The sequence below is a fragment of the Haliotis asinina genome, chromosome 7 (assembly GCF_037392515.1).
Source record: "Haliotis asinina isolate JCU_RB_2024 chromosome 7, JCU_Hal_asi_v2, whole genome shotgun sequence".
Lineage (NCBI taxonomy): Eukaryota > Metazoa > Mollusca > Gastropoda > Lepetellida > Haliotidae > Haliotis > Haliotis asinina.
This window is the reverse complement of record NC_090286.1, coordinates 30492977-30513217: the sequence shown is the minus strand read 5'-3', so window position 1 is coordinate 30513217 and position 20241 is coordinate 30492977. Positions and strand designations below refer to the sequence as shown.

The following is a 20241-nucleotide window of genomic DNA, read 5'->3' as shown; positions in this document are numbered from 1 at the left end:
TGTTGTTGAACCACAAAGGAAATGTCAGAAATTCCTCAACACATGGTGTCATTGTTCCAATAAGGTTTCAGTGTAATCTGCCAAAGCCAAAAGTACATCACTCCACAAAGGATTGTTGATGTTATCTGCATATTCTCTTATTTTGCTTGGACCGATTTCAAAGAAACTTACAGATAGTGGACGGAGATATATGAAGAAATGATTTTGTAGGTTTGAGTCTTTTAACAAGATTCTTTTTATCCAAGAAAGTTTTTGTGATTGGATTGTTTTAAAGATCTGCGGTACTTTAATTCCTCCATCTTTATGAGTACAATATGTTTTCTCTCTCTTTGTTTTGTCAGTCTTTCCACCCCAAATAAATAAAAAAAAGTTCCTTTGCAGTTCATCAACTATACTCTTAGTTGGATTAGATAGTGTTGAGAAGAGATGATACAGTTTAGGCAGGAGAAGTGATTACAGTATTGTATTTCTTCCTAATGGAGTTAATGTCCTGAGGTGACCAGATTTTCATTAAATTTGATATGTTTTGTATTTTATTATTATAGTTTTTTTCTACCATTACATCCAAGTCTACATCAAAGTCTATTCCTAGCAGATTAAAACTCTCTACCCATTCAAGGTTCCATTTGTTACATAGTTTATGTTTTGATCTCTTTTTAGATCCGATCCATATAAATTTACTTTTTTCAATGTAAACTTTCAATCCTGAAAATCTAGCAAAGAAAGTTAATTCATAAATTGTTGCATACAAAGATTTCTCAGTTCCATCGAGAGTAATAGTTGTATCATCTGCAAATTGTGAGAGAATATACTCAATATGTCCAGTTTTTACGCCTTTAACATTTTTGTTATTTCTCAGCATAATGGCGAGGATATCTACACACAATATAAAAATGTATGGTGATAATGGGTCACCTTGACGACAGCCACAAGATATTGGAAAGAAAGGTGTAGCAAATCCATTCACAAGAATACAAGATTTTATATCTTTGTAGAGTATATTTATCTGTTTTTTTTTATTACTGGGCCAAAATTGAAAAAACTTAGTACTTTGTCAATATATTTCCAGTCAACTGTATTAAATGCTTTTTCAAAGTCCACTTGAAGAAGCAGTTCTGGGATTTGATAGGTTTCAGTGTAATACATGATGTAATAAATAAGCTGGGTGGCTTCGCCAATATAGCGACCTGACATAAATCTATTTTGATCTTCATTGATCAAATGTGGCATGACAGATTTTATTCTTTGAGCAATGACAGCTGAAGCTAGCTTATAGGAAACAATAAGGAGTGAGATTGGTCTCCAGTTTTTAATAAATTGTTTAGGTCTATTTCCCTTTGGGATACAGGTTAGAAGTCCTTGTTTTGGAGTAACAGATAATTCGCCTGTATCAAAAGAGTAATTAATAGCATTTAAAAGGTATTTGTTGAGATCCTTCCAGAAAAATTTGTAAAATTCCGAAGTAGAAACCATCAGGCCTAGGGCTCTTCTCATTTTTTGTTCGTTTTAGGGCTTCTAGCAATTCTGTCATAGACATTTGACTTTCTAATAGTGATGCTGTGTCATCATTTAAGGTTGGAACAGTGATATCTTTAAAAAATTGGTTAAAATCTTATATTTCCTGCTGTTGATAATGTTAATAATAGAACATTCTCACTTCTTCTTCAATTAATTTTTTATCTTTTATCATGTTTCCAGAGGTATCTTGGATTTCTGTGAAGCTTTTATTAAGGAAGTTCCTCGATGCCAAATTCAGAAAATATTTTGTGGGTTTTTCTCCTTTTTCAACCCATCTTACTTTAGCCCTTATGAGAATACCTTTAGTTTTTCCATACTTATATCATCAAGTTGTTGGTTTATTGTTAAAATGTCTTTTAATAGTTTTTCCTTTAGTTCAATGTCTTTAGTCTCGTCCAGTTTTTCTTGAACAGATTCTATTTCTGATAACAGGTCCTTCTCTAGTGTGTCTCTATTTGTCTTTTTCGTTGATGAGTACTGAATGGTTTCACCCTGTATTTCTAGAAGAAGAGTTTCCCAAAGGAGGCTTTCATTGACTGTATAATCTTGGTTATTTGTATCTGGTCGTCTATATTGTTCTACCGTTTGGTTGATTTTTTATTTTATTTTCATGACATATTCTTTATCTCTTCAAAGACTGTTCTTGAATTTCCAAAAACCTTTTCCCCTAGTTAGTTCTGTTAATTTAAATACCATATCGACAGGTGAATGGTCAGATTTGAAGGCTGGGGTGATGTTACATGATTCTACTGATGCAATTAGATTATGTGAAATTAAAAAAAAATCGAGTCTTGATTCTTTGATAGGATTTTTTTGTCTCCAAGTAAATATTTTTTTATATGGATTAGTTTCACACCAAGGTCAAGCACTTCCATAATGTTTAATACTGTCTTTTTAGCCTCTGGGTTATTAATGTGTTTGTACAGTCAAACCCCATTTATCCGGACGTTTTGGTTTCACTCGAAAATTGTCCGGATAGCGAGACGTCTGTTTAATGGGATCAAACAATCAAAACTATGAAAGTACCAAAAATTCATGTACATATATCAATGAGCAATATTACAGTCAATAGTAATAACAGCGAATCATCATAACATTTAAGTGTACCGATGATACATGGAAGGCAGAACGCAGGTTACCATTTGTCAGGTTGTCTCGTACGTAATCATGTAGCGCGTGGTGGTAAGTTAGATGAAATCGATTACAGTTTAGTTTACCTTAATCCTACTTAACATGTGTTTTCGTTTCTGATGAGATGTTCACACATGTGCCAAGTCCTAATGAACAACCTCAAGTGACACGCGTCACTAGTGTTTTGATGCCTATTTCATCAATTCACATCAAACCCCTTCCGATAGCTTAAAAGTGAAATCACCTTGTCGTGCAGTAAACGATAGTGACATGACACATACACATGCACGCTGCACATATCTCCCCATCCGCAAAACTAGATAATTTTTCAATGGAAATCTATAGGAATGGTTTGAAAATTTGTCGTCCGGGTCCGAAAGCGCGGGGTCCAGTTAAGCGAGTAGAATTAATGAACGTACGTTTCATTTCACATAAACATTATCCGGAAGGCGGGGTTTCCGGATACGTGGGATCCGAGTAAGCGGGCTTCGACTGTATATATATCCATCTGTTGGTCTTGCACTAGATTCCAGTCACCATTTAGGATTGTGTAAGGGTTATCAAATTCCAAAATGATATTATTTATTTTTTGAAAACAATCAGGGTTGTCCCCATTTGGTCCATAGAGTGTCAATAGAGTAACTTTTTTCCCATTAATAAGTACATCTAGACCCAGGAAATTTCCACTATCTTCAGATCTGAAATTTAGTATGTCTACATCAATGGTGTTAGTAAACAGGATATACCACGTGACAGCTATCACTCCGAGCATGCGCGTACAGACATACACAACACTGAGACTGAGCGATGGGACTCTAGCCGTAAGGGTGAGTTTATTCACTACATTTCGGAAAACATTAATGAATTCAGCACCATATTTTATGATGTATTACACGACAGTGTTGATGGGGCTATCACTTCATTGAATGACTTCATTCGCAGAGCCTTGCACCCGCTTAGGCAACACTCACACCAACCCACGAGAGCATATGCACAGTTGCTACCACGCACTCATCCACACCATACACGTGTACAGCCCCAGTGTTTCGACCATGAATGCGAACAGGCTAAAAGACATAAGTACGCTTTAGTTAATAGATTCAGAAAAACAAACAACTTGTTGCATTGTAGGCACTATTTAACAGCAAAGAATGATTTTAAGACATAAGACATTGTGATAAAAAGAAATCACATTATGAAAAAGGTATTTTAAACGAAATTGTTGTTTCTGCAAAGAAATCTGGAAATCTATAAAGGAACATTGTCTTTGCAGGGAAAATATATCTGAAAATATATCAGTTGACTAATGGTTTGACTATTTTAAAAACCTCCTTGCTGGAGATACGAACAACACTGATAATCCTTTTGGGGAACATGTGCAAAACTATGTAAATAACCACAACTTTAACGAATGCGAGGATTGTATTATGTCTGACAAATATCTTGGGGACCGTATAACTGATAATGAGATAGTATGTGCAGTAAAAACTTTGAAATATGGAAAAGCACCCGGGGAAGATGGTTTTCCAGTCAAAGTTTTTACAGAATGTATTTCTCTAATGCTTCCTCTTATAAATAGTCAGTTTAATCGAGTTCTAGATAGCAGTGTTTCCCCAGATGTCTGGAATGTAGGACTGATAGTACCTCTGCATAAGTCAGGAGAAAGTAGCGACCCAAATAACTAAGGCATTGCATTACTGAATACACTAAATAAAATGTTTACCACTGTATTAGATAATCGCATTAAGTTTTGGGTGTCTACACACGAACTTCTGGCAGAGTGCCAAGCAGGATTTCGAGAAGAATATTCAACTATGGACCACATAATTACTCTTAGTATTAACCATAAATACCTACGGACGAAAGGGGGAAAGTTTCATTGCCTTTTCGTAGACTTTAAGAAGGCTTTTGATTCTGTCAATAGAACGAAACTGTTATATGTTCTACTACAGTCAGGAATATATGGTAAACTCCAACGTTTTTTACGTAATATGTACACCAACGTGAGAGCATCTGTCAGAATTAATAAACTTGAAATGAGTGATGTATTTGATACATATGCGGGAGTCAGGCAAGGCTGCATTCTATCAGCAGTTCTTTTCTTGTTATATGTCGAAGAACTTGTTAAGGAACTGTTATCAAATGATACGAGAGGTGTTTTTATTAAAGGTCACATGCAACCAAAAAATCAAACATAATTAAAACACATTTATCACTTATTCATGACATATCATATACATTGCTGCTTTTAAAAAAACAAATAAACAAAATTATAAGCGTACAATCGTGATTCAAAAGTGCAATATTTTGTACTTGGGCTTACTTCCCCCGAAACAAAGCCCTCGGGAGACCGAATCCAGTCGTAGTGGGTGGACGTGCACTCAAGTGTAACGACGGCTTCCGATTGGCTGTTTCATTTGCTGATATGCTGAGGGTTCATTGTGTGTACAGAAAGATGATTTGTCTGATGGGCATTTTAGAAGTATCGCTAGCACTAGTCACAAGAAAGTAAGATTCTTCGTGGATAACAACTTCTTTTTGTGTACTTGATGCGTCGTTTCAGTATGGATTCAAATACTGTTGTCAAACAGAAAATCAAATACATTAAAAGAAGTTGTTGTCCATGAAGAATGTATATAGAGACGTTAGGTTTTGAAAATACATGTTCTCTGAATTTGTGCTCAATCCAATCAAAAATCATGTCAGTAGAGATGGTAAACTACTGCGTGGCTGGAATCTGTCATTCGTCCAAGTACAAAGCAGGACTTGAAAGTGACAAGAGTTTGCACCAGTTTCCTTCAGATCCACTCATCCGAAAAAAAATGAATGTACTTTGCAACCCACAGACATAAAAACATGTGTATCAGTATCATCCCTGCCTAATTACATAATGTGGAAGAGACGAGACTCGGGTGCACAAGTCATAAATCAATTTATTTTCTTTATGTGGGATAGTCTGATAGGTGTTAAGTTCAAATTGCACGTGGTCAATGATTGAAGCTGTGTACTGCATGTTGTCTTTAGCAGACAAGCAGGCAGACATAAAGGTGTCCATAAACCAGACACTGAGCTTTCTCTGAGACAGAGACTGCTTACCACAATCAACAAGTTTTCTTACGTGACGAGTAGATTATTTACTTGTTTGTGTACACAACCGAAACTAGACTACTGCTCACAACCTCTGGGCATGAATACTGTTTCAATCTCTGCGAACCTATTCACTGTGCATGCGTTATACACGCAGCGCAGTGCAGCACAGCTGTTGAAACCAGTAGTGAAACATTTGAACTCCGATTTCGCGGGCTTTTTTTTCATCACGTTTTTTTTTCAACTTTAAAGGTTGAATTGACATTTTTTACGATTTGTTTCATTAAGTGCATACCGAAAGGTACCAGAATCTGCAAAGTTGTGTTTTACGTTGCATGTGACCTTTAACAAACATATCAGAGATCTTGTAGTGCGGCTATTTGTGATCCTTGTCTGCTGCTGATTCTGTTGTGAATATTGTCTGAGTGAGTGAGTTAAGTTTTACGTCGATTTTAGCAATATTCCGTCAATATCACGGTGGAGGACACCAGAAAATGGTCTTCACACATTGTACCCATGTGGGGAATCAAACCCGGGTCTTCAGCGTGACGAGCGAACGCTTTAACCACTAGGCTACCCCACCGCCCGAATATATTGTCTGAAATGGGGCCTTGAGGTAAATATGAGTAAAACTAAAGTAATGGTTTTCAAAATGGAGGTAAAATTTCCAATAGTGAAAAATGGTTTCTCAACGGCCAAACATTGGAGGTGGTATCATATTATAAATATATAGGTATCATATTTTCCTTTATAAATATATTTTCCAGAGACTGCGAAATATTATCTATGCAAGCCGAACAAGCCCTTCACGTCATAAAGAAATTCATATGTAAATACGAAGAACTACCGATCCACGCAAGTTTTAAACTGTTTGATGGGAAAATTCAACCAATTTTGCTGTATGGTTCTGAAATATGGGGCACTCGGATAAATAAGAATATTGAAAAGGTACATTCAAAGTTCTGTAAGTACTTGTTATGTGTTGGTTACAGAACCATGAACAAGGTTATTTTAGCAGAATGTGGATGTTTTCCATTATTTATTAACGCCCGCTGTTGGGTTATATCATATTGGCTAAGATTGATGAGACAACCAATTTCACGCTATTCACGATGTAGTTATGAAATGCTTAAAACATTAGTTGATACAGGAGATACTAATTGGGTTTCCTTTGTCAGAACTATTCGCTCAAAATGTAAGCAATGCAGAATATTTCATCGAAGTATTCAGGCAGAGATGCCAAGATATTTATCAACAAGACTGGTACAATGAAATAACCTCATCTACGTCTGTCAACTTTTATACAGAATAAAAATACTGTATTAAAACAGAAATTTACTTTTCAAAGATTAAATCACCAGAACTTAAGTGAGTGAGTGAGTTAATATTTAACGTCACATCGGCAATATTTCAGCCATATCATGACGGGAACATAACACTTAAATGGAATATATGTGTAATATAAAAACCTGTCGACAAAGGACAGTAAAAACACTAGAATATCACAGACATGAATATAAAACCAGCATGAAAAACTAAAACATTGTAATTAAAGAAGACTATACATTATAAAACATGGGCTATAGATCGCCAACAACAGAAGGTAGGTCACCATACTAGGGACCATGGGGACTTACAGTACCTTTGCTACCTGTATGGACCCAAGCTGGATTTACACCATCCCTTCAGCTGCTGGCGAGTGTATGAAATTCTAGCCAAATTTAAAATAACAAGAATACTACGATTAAAAACCTGGTATATTTAAATTTACATCGAATGTTTTGGGACTTACGTATCCTCTCAGGAGGACAATACTTTTACAATACTTCAACCCCCTTTGAGAGTACAGCCGCCAACAATTCTAGTTACAAATCTAAACTACCAATAATTACGATACGTCTATTTGCAGCACATACTATTCATAATTCAATCAAGAAATCAATTTCCTTTAAAAAAACAATGAGAATTAACAGTGTTAAAAAGATCCTTGACAGTTTTGACACTGAAATATTTATCCCTTGTGATGGAGAATTCAACACAGTCAAGCAGGATATGCTTGACCGTGACACTCTCGTCACAAGGGATACAAAACGGAGGATCCTCACCTTTCAATAGGTATGCACCAGTATATCTAGTATGGCCAAAACGACATCGTCTTAAAATAACCTCTTCAAATCTGGACTGACAGTACAAGTAGGTGTAACCAATATACGGTTTTATTTCATGTAATTTATTTATACCTACTTGGGTGTCCCACTTCTTCTGCATCAGATCACAGATATACGTTCTAATGCTAGCTTTATAATCAGAGTATGGAAGAAGATGTGGTGTCACAGATTTGTTGAGTGCTGCTTTTCCAGCAAGATCGGCCATCACATTCCCAGAAATACCTACGTGACTGGGTAACCAACAAAAGACAATGTCGTATTGGCCAGTAGCAAGAGTATTATACAGTTCAATAATTTCAATTAAAAGTGGATGTTTACAACAAATATTTTTAATAGCCTGAAGGCAAGAAAGAGAGTCTAAATATATTATATACTGTTTATGTTTTGGGTGTCTTTGAATATATTTAAGAGCTGTTAATATGGTGTTAGCTTCTGCTGTAAAAATAGAACTACTGTCTGGTAATCTAGAAGATATTGTTCTGGATCCAATGACAGTAGCACAAGCACAGTCCACAGTCCACAGTCCACAGTCCTTGGACCCATCTGTAAATAAGGATTTGTAATTGTTATATGTATGTTTCAATTGATTATAGTCCTGTTTATACTGTAATTCATTCGTATCTGATTTTTTAAATGTAGTTAATGTTAGGTCAACCTGTGGCCTAACCAGCTTGCCAAGGGGTAGAGGAAAGAAGATGGAAAGCAGCTATATTGTCCAGCTCAATACCAGCAGCAGCAATAAACGGCTTTATTCTGAGCCCAAGAGGTGGAACAAGAGAAGACTGTTTGCTATACAAATCCTCATAAAGAGGATTGATGACACAGTTATATGCAGGGTTAGATTCGTTAGAGTATAGTTTTGTGATATATTGTAAAGATAATTTGATACGGCATTGTACAAGAGATGGTTCATCGGCTTCAATGTAAAGACTGTCAATAGGTGAAGTTCTGAAGGACCCAAGACCTTGGTGATGGACAGGATGAAGAAGTTTAAGATTGCTTTTGCAGGCTCCACCATAGACGATGGAGCCATAATCAAGTTTAGAATGAACGAGTGATCGATATAGATGGAGAAGGGTAGCTTGATCCCCTCCCCATTTTGAATTTGACACCACTTTCAACAAGTCAAGTGCTTTCAGGCATTTAGTTTTAAGTGATTTAATATGCACTAAAAACGTTAAATGTGAATCAAGGATTAGACGCAAGAACTTGGCTTCCTTCACAACTTTAATGGGCGTCCCATCTAGAAACAGTCCAGGGTCTTTATGGGGTTTGTATTTACAACAAAAATGTATGCAGTTAGTTTTCGATTTGGAAAATTGAAAGCCGTTTTCAAGACACCATTTATCTATTTTGTTTAAACACAACTGCAATTGCCGTTCAGTGGTATGCATATTTTTACCACAACAAGAAACATTAAAATCATCCACAAATAACGATCCATCAACTGAATCGTTTAAAACTTTTGATAAACAGTTGATCTTGATGCTAAAAAGAGTGACAGATAAAATTCTGCCTTGTGGAACACCCTGATCAGACAGGGTAAAACCCACACGGACCTGTAATTGTCTGTCATTGTCAAGCCAAAGTCATGTAAATCTCTCAAAATGCCATATTTCCAAGTTGTGTCATATGCTTTTCAAGATCAAAAAAGATAGACACAGCATGTTGTTTATTAATTAATGCGTTTTTAACAAATGATTCCAGTCGCACTAAGTGATCGACAGTACTTCTGCTTTTAAGGATACCACATTGTATATCTGTGATAAGATTATTTGTTTCCAAGTACCAAACAAGTTGATTATTTATCATGCGTCCCATGGTCTTGCAAACACAGCTAGTTAATGAAAACGACGATAATTGGATGGATCCGTATGATCCAGGTTTAGGTATTGGTACTACTATGGCATAACGCCATGAAGGAGGAAAGTTACCCGATGTCCAAATATCATCAAAAATATTTAGGAGAGTTTCCAGAAAGGATTCTGGTAAATGTTTCAAGAGTTGATAATGTATGTTATCAGCTCCTGTAGCAGTATCACGAGCTTGGTCAAGTGCAGTATGGAGTTCATGAATAGAAAACGTTTCATTATAATCTTCCCCATTATCAGAATTGAAATTGATAGTTTTCTTTTCTTCTTGTTTTTGATATTGCTGGAATTTTGGTACAGAATTTGAAGAGGAAGAGTGTTTAGCAAGGGTTTCACCCAGTTTACTAGCAACATCTGATTTATCAGTAAACAATCGATCTCCATGTTTAAGATGATGGACAGTAGAATTAGTACCTTTACCTTTGATTTTCTGGACCATGGTCCATACCTTGGACATCGGTGTCCAAGAATTTATTTTGGATACCTAATTTTGCCAAGATTGGCGTTTGTTCTGTTTAAAAGTACCCCATGATTAGCATTTAAAATTTTAAATTTATTTAAATTATGCACCATAGGATGGCGACAGAGATAATGTTCTGCTTTTTTTTCCTTGCCTTCCTAGCTTGTTTGCATTCATCTCTGAACCATGGTTTTCGAATATGTGGAACTGCAGAGGACTTTGGTATACACTCATCAGCTATGGAATTCAGTTCATCAGAAAAGCATTTAATAGCATCGGGAACATCAATAAAACGTTCAGGTTTAAGTTTCTCTGCACACAGTGTTTCATATAAAGCCCAGTTAGCCTTTTTAAAATTTCGTCTTGATGATGGACGAAGATCGGATGGAGTTACAGCTTTTAATACAGTAGGAAAATGGTCACTTCCACAGAGGTCATCGTGGACTGACCATTCCAATTCATTTAGTAGTTCTGAATTTGTCAATGACAAGTCAAGAGCAGAATAGGTCCCTGTCCCAGGGTGTAAATATGTGTTGGAACCATCATTCTAAATACATAAATCATTGTGAGAACAAAAGTCCTCCAACAACTTACCTTTAGCGTTTGTAGTTACACTACCCCAGAGTGGGTTGTGTCCATTTAAATCTCCCATTATAATACAGGCCTAGGGCTTCGGGAGCTGATCATATAGAGCTTGAAGATCAGTTCTAGCAAACGTCGAAGACGGCGAAATATAAAGAGAACATAGTGTAAACGCTACATGTAAAGTAATTTTCACTGCAACAGCATGCATATCAGTAATAAGTGAAACAGGGCTTTGAATAACGTTTTGTCTGACTAGAATGGATGATCCTCCAGTGGCCCTATCACCCGGAGGGGAAAAACAATAATATGCATTAAAATGACGAAGGTCAAATGTATCTGTTTGTTTTATATAAGTCTCTTGGAGACATAACGCTGAAGTTGTAAAATCTTGGACTAATAGCTGTAATTCATGTAAATTAGTCCTTAATCCTCTGCAGTTCCACTGTACAATATTATTGGAATAAACTATCTTTTGGGGGGATTTATTGGAGATCTACCCCGCACTCTTTTGGAGGGCGACAAGCTATGTGCCCTAGAATGGACGTTTTCAGAAACGTCCATGTCTTCAAGAGACCCGTATTTATTGACGAAATGAATTTTGTTCTGTGACCCTTTAGGAGCTTTGCCACTTTGTTGTTTTGAAGCATCGGGCTTTGGCTTCGGTTTACTTTTTCCAGTTTGCTGACTATCAGCTGTCAACTGAGACTTTGAGTGTGACTGAGATGATGATTTGTTATCAAAAGAAGACTTTGAGGAACTAGGAAGTGATTCTTCAGTCTGTGATGATATAGGAGGGTACAAAAGCTGTGGAGAATCGCAATTTACCCATGTTAGGTAGTTTGGCAGCTTGTGGTTGATGTTGTTTTAGAGCTAGATGATCCGATGATGTTTTTGCTACTGTAGCATAACTTTCTGAAAGTTCAGATCTCTTTACCAATTTTTTGGCCTCCGAAAAAGAGATATTTTGTGTAAATTTTATTTTATTGATCTCCATTTGCTCTTTCCAAATAAGACACTGTTTAGAAAATGAAGAATGGTTGCCTGAGCAATTGGTGCATTTTTTATAATCACTGTCACAATCTTCTGTTGTGTGTTTCTTCTCACCACAGTGAGCACGCACAACAGACAATGTGCAAGTATTTACACTGTGTCCATATTTCTGGCATTTAAAACACCTGAGCGAGTTGGGGATGTACGTATCAACTGGAATGTTACAGCAGCCTGCTTCACTAATTTGGGTGCATTTGGAGATGAAAAAGTAAACAGGTATGTATTCATTTTGATGGTTTCGTTGTTTCTCCGCGTTGAAAAGCGCTTGACATAGAGCACACCTTGATCCTTCATTTCAGATCCTATATCAAGTTCCGACATATCATCCAACAATCGATCAATATCTCTCACAATACCTTTACTTGTATTCAAGGTCTTGTGAGCAGAGACCTTGACTGGAATGCCCACAAAAGATTTCATGTTCATCAGGTTCGTTGCTTGTTGCTTTTTCCCACATTCAACTAGCAGGGCACCCGAACGCAAGCATCTAATGTTTTTCCCCTCCCCAGCAATACCTTGAATACCCTTGGACACAGCAAAGGGGTTCAGTTTTAACAGTGTCTTGTCAGGTTTTACATTTTAAATTCGTACTGTACCTATAATTTCAATCAATTTAGCAGTAATGATCAAAGATTAGCCTTTCTTACGAGAGAGGTTACTTTCTGTGTTAATCAGAAGAACTATTAATGTGCTTTTATAACAATTGCTTGCAATGTCGGGGGCTTATACAGGCAAATGAACACGTCTGTGAGAAAAGGGATTATGAGATGTTGTTACAGGAGGTACGTGTTTGTTACTCGTCATTGGGAGTGAATACTAAGATACCATGTTTGCACATTGATTGAATTAACGGTGACAAGGTTACAAAATCTTCTTCTAAATTAAATCATTCATTCATTCGTTGTAATAGTTCATATAATGAATCGTAGACATAAATAGCAATACTGTATTACACTCATGTTCGGGTAGGTTTGAAACAAACCAAGTTACTAATTTAGACCTAATTCATTTGCAACTATTGATTTTTAAAGTTGACAATAATACAATAATCGAATATGAAATGATAACTCTTGCATCTACTCATAATATACATATATAGTACACATAAACCATACAGAAGTAACTGGGGTATTTTGTTCAAGATGTTTCATGCTTATTTGAAACGTGATTTTTCAATGCAATTTACATAAACATTGTGTAAGAAACGTTTGTATTTGATCTCTGTAATTATCTTATCCAGTGTAATGATCACGTGTATCAAATCCATCGTCAATAAAAGGAGGATAATATATCAGTTACGGAATTGATGCGTATAATCATTCAATCAGACAACACTAAATGAGATATGTGAACACCTCTTTCAACCTCAAAATAACAGCCTCTGGCCAAATGCATGTCCAGGTAAACTTTTGTCCCGTGACAAGTGTAAAACAAACTAATGCGCTGTTACATCATTGGACAACCTGTTTTGTGGAGTCACGCCCATTGTCAATCCTCTGAACCTCGTTTGCTTTCAAAACAAATATAAGTATGCCATCTTCATAAATATTTGGGGAGATTCAACTACAAGTGTATACATCACAATAAATCAGTATCGTGTTACTTTTTGTAATTCTATAACACATGTAATTGAATTATGATATTTATTCGTAACAATGTGCCGATTATATTGAAATGTTCAGCAAGCCATTATGTTTGATGTACAAGTAGTGTGCGCAAAAACTATATGCAAATAAATACTATCTCTACTCAATGGTTGGACTGGGTTATCCGGGGTAAAAATAATCGGATTGTAGCGCTTTGAGCGCTTCAAAGAAAAATAAACTCGTCACATTGCTTGTTAGTCCTACATGTACATTTCAGGCATCCTTACGATTATGTATGTTCACGATACACAAACTTTTCATGATAGCTAGAGTTGATAAAACCGAAATCTAGCATATTGATCGGTCAATGATCTAACCAATAGTCAGTCTGAAACCAAGCTGTCTTGTGACCGAACGTACTCTTCAGAAATTTAGCCCACGCCCAATCACCTGTCATTTCCAATGTGACAGGTATCTCATGATACGATTGGTCATAGATAACAAATCAGGAAGTATATTGAACAGTTAAGATACAAAACGACCTATTCGGGAACTTTGATGACGCCCATCCCATGACCCTTTGTCTTATGTATGTGCAAGGAATAGCAGTATACAATATGTATGCATGTATGTTCGTGCGATAACGTATATTTTCTGCGTTAAATCTAGATTAACCAAAGCGACAAATCTGTTATATGTAAGACTAGCTTATTAATACTTTCCTTAAAATATTCAGTATACACTAGCAATGTATCAGCGAAAACACTTCTTTCATAGATTATTAGGCATGTGCGTAAATTCGTCTTTACTGCCATTGACATAGATGTTTTGAACAATTTAATCTCACACAATGATATGAGAGGGACATCATTTGGTTTAAGTATGTCTTACATACAAAGAATCCAAACATGCATATGTGTGAAGAAAGACACACTTACATAATCCCTTACTTTATGTGCTATTGGATGTTTCTTGACACCTCTCTGTAATTATCACGTGTAGCAACTAATTCCGTTGATCCATCATCAGTAAAAGCAGGATAGCATATTAGTCATGGTATTGATACCCTTGCGTATCATCATTCAGACTAGAGTAATAAGATTATTTAGAGCTACTTTTGGTCTTGAAACAACAGTGTCCGGTAGAAGACGTAGCCACGCCCCTACTCCCTTATTGAACGGACTGTCCCGGGACAAGCGTAAAATAAACATGTGTTGTTATTTTGTCAGACAACCCATTTGATGGTGCTACGTACGCGTCATTCTCTGTACTTTATATGCACAAATGGGTGCAATCTGGTGAACCTTGATAGCGATACGATATCAGACAATACACAAATTGTTACATGATAGTTAGAATATACAACCAAAACACAACATATCCACTGGTCAACAATACAATAAAAAAATCAACGTATCCAATCTGGGTGACCAAACGTGCCCTTCAGAAATTTAGGCCACGCCCCGTCACCTTGCCCTTCCTTTTTGACAGGTTCTCACGATACAATTGGTCAAAGTATCAGCCAATATAATGAGTAACTGAGATATAATGCGTTACATTCAGGATATTTTATCCCATCACATGACGGGAAGCTTTGTTTAGCATCGAGTAATGATAAATGTATCATGCAGTATGTATGTGTATGAATGGTGATGTATGTTTGCAGCATTAAGTTAAGATGAACAAAGTGACAAACTATAAATCTCTATATGCTCCATGTTACTTACACACCTATTGATACTTTCCTTGAAATAGTCAGTAAGCACAAGCAATGTATTGGCAAAAAATGTAGACGTAACACACCCCACCCACCCCTCTCTCTCTTTTTAAACTCTATTGTAAATAATATATTATAATTCAGTCAATACGATGAGAGAGACAGGAGGAATTTGTATATTTGTTCATCTCATACGTACAAAGACCGCGTAGGTGTTGATAAAAATACAGCACACACTGGCAAAGGGGTATAAGTGACACATGTAATAAATTACATGAAATGCTGTAATATATGTATTCACATCGGCCTCTTTTCCATTTACATCTTTATGACACAATTAAATAATCAGTACTTGTTTGTGAGACTAGACAGTTTCCTGTCATATCCGAGACCTGCCAGGGAAATCAGGCATGATTAGCACTAATTAGCCTCGTCGCAGCAATCAGGCAGTCAGCGAGGGGTCCCAGGTGTTGGGCAGTGGAGCGGCTCCAGGGCTTAATGAGTTAAGAGGTATTTCGTAAGCCATGGTTAAGGTAATATGGTTCATCATTCGAGCTCCCCACCCACCACAGAGTATCACAAGGACAATGCTAAAGCAAGCGGGCCTCCAGCTTGCAGCACCAAGGATACCCGGATGATATACTCCAGCAGAAGAATTGAAAGATTAATAATTCTACCAGATTGGCCTATGAGCCACTGCCTTTTGACATAGGACTCTAGGCAAATTTCAGAACAACATATTTCAAAATCAAAAATGTTTTAGATTATAAAGCCAAGTCCAAATTTACAATTCCAAATGATATGAGTGCATTGATAAATATAATAATACCCCATGCACAGGGCATGGCATGACCAGCCGACTGGTCGAACCGGGCCCATTCGACCACCTGTCTAGACGAAGTCAGGGTGTATTGAGCAACAGGAACACGGTTGCAAGCTGCTATTGCCCTCAACCACCAGGATCCCTTCCGACACAGGGTCGCAACCCACGGCAAACGGGTTGGTGGACCAAATATCCCCCCCCCGGGTCCACTACGGGGGTGTCGGCGAGCTCTTAGCATTACCCAGCACCCACCAGGAGGAGGTGGCTCGCCACGGGTGCCCCACAACTTAAGCGTGCGCTCAGTAAATTTAGATGTAATGCCCACAATGTTAATGTCCTAGCCGTACGATTTGCCAAAACTGTAAATACAATGGATACCCAGTGTCCATTCTGTAATCTATCGCAAGAGGATTAATACCATGTACTACTTACATGTACATGCCCGCAATACTCAAAATTTAGAAAAAAAATATCTGCCTAATTTCTTTCATAACCAACCCTCGAGACAAAAATTCTGTATGCTGCTCCGCAGAGAAGATACAGACCTATTGTTTAAGCTAGTTCTTTTGTTGTACCACAAACTTAGATTCAGAGAAAGTAATTTAAATTAAAAATGAGTGTCTTCAGATTTTTTCGCTTAATAGCAACATACGAAATTACAGGTAGCGCATATATGCATTGTAAAGATTTCTCTCAGATGTACTATTGGCCTTAGGGCCACATACACAAATAAACTGTCTGTCTGAAAACAGGATAGCAACACCCCAAGCATTACTTCTAAAAGAGCTAAAATAACATTTGTTGGAGCCCCATTCTTGAAGTTTTTACTGTTCAATACCTTTAGTAAAGTGCGTATCCTGTAAACAATATATTGATGGGTTTCTGTTCCTAAGATGTCTGAAAATTTGTCTTCTCTCAAATGAGTCATTGAGGCCTCTACAATTTGCAGTTATTACTTTTAACGTTTCAGCCATAATAATCTAAGTTATAATGTAAATCAATTCTCATAGATAAGAATAAAATATGAGGTATTATAGTACTACACGTAACGATCAAGTGAGCGAAGTAATTTGGAAGAACATGTGCGTCTGTACCACAGGAACCCGATATTGCACTATAGGTTAAACATAGACCATAGATATACACTCACACCATATATATTAATAGATATATGGGGTGGCCTAAAAGTCGGGCCACCGGGTACAACTAAAAATGGATTGCAGAATATTAAAACGAAATCTGCGCATTTGGGTAGCTAGAATTCCAAGTATGGTTTAATTTGGTTGAAAATGTATAGTTAATGATGAAAAACCAAAATTGATAACATACCGAGAGTCCCAGAGAAAAGACATTGTCTTGTTGTTATGTGTTCTCCTTGATATGTCTGTGTGAGAAGGTTACTTACTTGGCGCGTCAGGAGTGACATCCTGGGGTTCTGAGCAAGAAGTGACAGTGTTTTTACAGCTTTTCTTTTCTTAATTTAAACATTTGGGGTTTCCTAATTAACCTTTATTGTCTCATGCTGAATCAGCAGAGGATGTTTATGTTAAAGGGGAGCAGGCATTGGCCAGAGCCAGTGGGCAAATGTGACATGAATATAAATATGTGTTAAAAGATTTAAATTTACATGTACACATGATAGACAAAATGTAATAATATCTACCTAAATAACACTAAGCAGAGCATGTGCAAACACGTTTCCTCAAAGGACTCTTTTTCTATATAGTCTCAACATACACACTATCATAAGCGTGCGGTCCGGTTTTGCATGCAAGTTCTGTCAGAAGCATTTTTCATCTCTCAAATGGACCTTGAAGTGTATTTAAATCCATAGATTGGTATCATATCTACCTAAACATCACATTGTAGTGTTACGAAATGCAAAATGTAAAGATAACCGGTCCCTTAAAGTGAATTACCTGTCTTTCAAACATAGCCTCGACCAAAAGTGCTAAGTCTCTGTTCGGCCCGACTTGGCCCGACCTCTCGAAAGCACCTTGAGACTCATAACTCATGTATGTAGAAATGTATTTAAATCCTTAGAGTGGTAGCATATCTACCTAAATACTACTTTGTAATGTTATCAAGTACAACATGTAAAGAAAACTGGCCCCTTAAAGTGAAGTCCTTTTCGCTCTCCGTTCTAAACAGAGCCTCGACCAAAAGTGTTAAGTCTCTGTTCGGTCCGACTTGGCCCGACCTCTCAAAAACACCTTACGCCTCACAGATGCATCTTAAATTCTATTCAAATCAATAGTTTAGTATCATATCTACCGAAATACGGTTTTACAGAGTTTCAAAGCGTTGTATTTGAAACAAACACGTTGGTTAAAGTCAACCCTATTTTCTATGCATTCTCAATAAAGACACAGTATCACAAGCTTTCGCTCCGACTTGGCCCGACCTCTCAAAAGCAGCTTAAACGTAACCCATGTATCTTGAATTGTAATTCAATCCATAGATTAGATCTACATGTACCTAAATATCACCTTTTCATGTTACAAAATGCAACATGTAAAGATAACCGTTCCTTAAAGTGAAGCCCTTTTCGCTCTCCATTCTCAACATAGCCTCGACCAAAAGTGTTAAGTCTCTGTTCGGTCCGACTTGGCCCGACCTCTCAAAAGCACCTTACGCCTCACAGATGTATCTTAAGTTCTATTTAAATCCATAGTTTTGTATCATATCTACCGAAGTATGGCTTTACAGAGTTTCAAAGCGTTGTATTTGAAACAAACACGTTGCTCAAAGTGAATCCTATTTTCTATGCATTCTCAATAAAGACACAGTATCACAAGCTTTCGGTCCGGCTTGGCCCGACCTCCCTAAAGCAGCTGAAACCAGACACATATAACTTGAATTGTAATTCAATCCATAGATTAGATCTACATGTACCTAAATGCAACATGTAAAGATAACCGGTCCCTTAAAGTGAAGCCTTTTTCGCTCTCCATTCTCAACATAGACTCGTAAAGTCAGTATCACAAGCTTTCGGTCCGGCTTGGCCCGAGCTCACTAAAGCAGCTTAAACCTGACACATGTATCCAGACATGTTTGAATTCCATCGATTGGAATTATGTCTACCTAAAGATGTATTTGTGACGCAATGAAATGCAACATGTAAAGATAACCGGTCCCTTAAAGTGAAGCCCTTTTCGCTCTACATTCTCAACATAGCCTCATTCAAAAGTGTTAAGTCTCTGTTCGGCCCGACTTGGCCCAAGCACTCAAAAACAGCTCAAACCCCACGCATTGCCCTTAATTACCTGTCTGGGGTAACTCCTGTAACTCCGTTTCTTTATAACATTTTTCACAATAACTGACTAAATTACAAATACTAAAATGAGACATTTGTTTCATTATATATTTATGAACATGTACACATGTAATAAACTGAAAGAAATAGTACAAGAAGATATTACACCCAATTATATGACATGAAACGCTTGAAAGGCTTGGGGTTTTTTTTCAGGGGTTAAGAATATAGAACTTTCCCGCACATTTTTATAGCATAGACATCAATGAATACTATCACAGATACATACAGACAAGTGAGGCTATTCATGGCATGATTTAAACATATCAGAAACTTAATACCCATCAGAAGATAGGTAACACGAGGCATCTTACGGAATATGAGTATGACATATCATGGTTACATAATCTGAACATACGAAACTATGAAAACACATCCAATACATCTCTAGGTTGTCCAGCTCCGGACCAATAGAAATTTGGTTTCACTGCATGAGCTTTGCAACACAAAGGACTACTCGGAGAATCTGTTTCCGGATGTTGTAAACATCCAGCCTTTCAGATACATTTGCTTTCCTGAACACACATACAGACAATAAAAGCATTAAAGAGGGACTTGCGAGAAGTATATTTTCATAAACCCTCAGTGTCTCACGTAACCTTCTCCAAATGTATCACTATAAAACTATTTCCAAGTCATATGATCTGAAAATGTCTGCATTACTTCTTCTCGTTGTTGAAGTATGTTGGTCATTATACGGAGAAAGAAGGGATCGTGACAAAGTCTCTGTCAGGAGCCAAGGTGGCTGATATTCCCAATCTCTTGCGGGACATTGAGAACTTTAAGGTTGGAAACAGCTGAAGTATGTATGATTTTGCACAGAATGAGGATTATTTCACGTGCGTTTTCATAATATATCATTGGATACTGCAAGCTACAAAGCGCATATTATATTTTGATCGCCCACATGGATTCATTTCTGAAGTAAT

At 37.0% G+C, this 20241-nt stretch overlaps 1 long non-coding RNA gene across 1 annotated transcript in view; it reads right to left on the bottom strand.

The window, feature by feature from the left end:
* The window catches only part of LOC137291691 (uncharacterized), a 132096-nt gene that overhangs the window by 109762 nt on the left and 2093 nt on the right, over positions 1-20241 (bottom strand). The gene's annotated exons all lie outside the window — the stretch shown is intronic.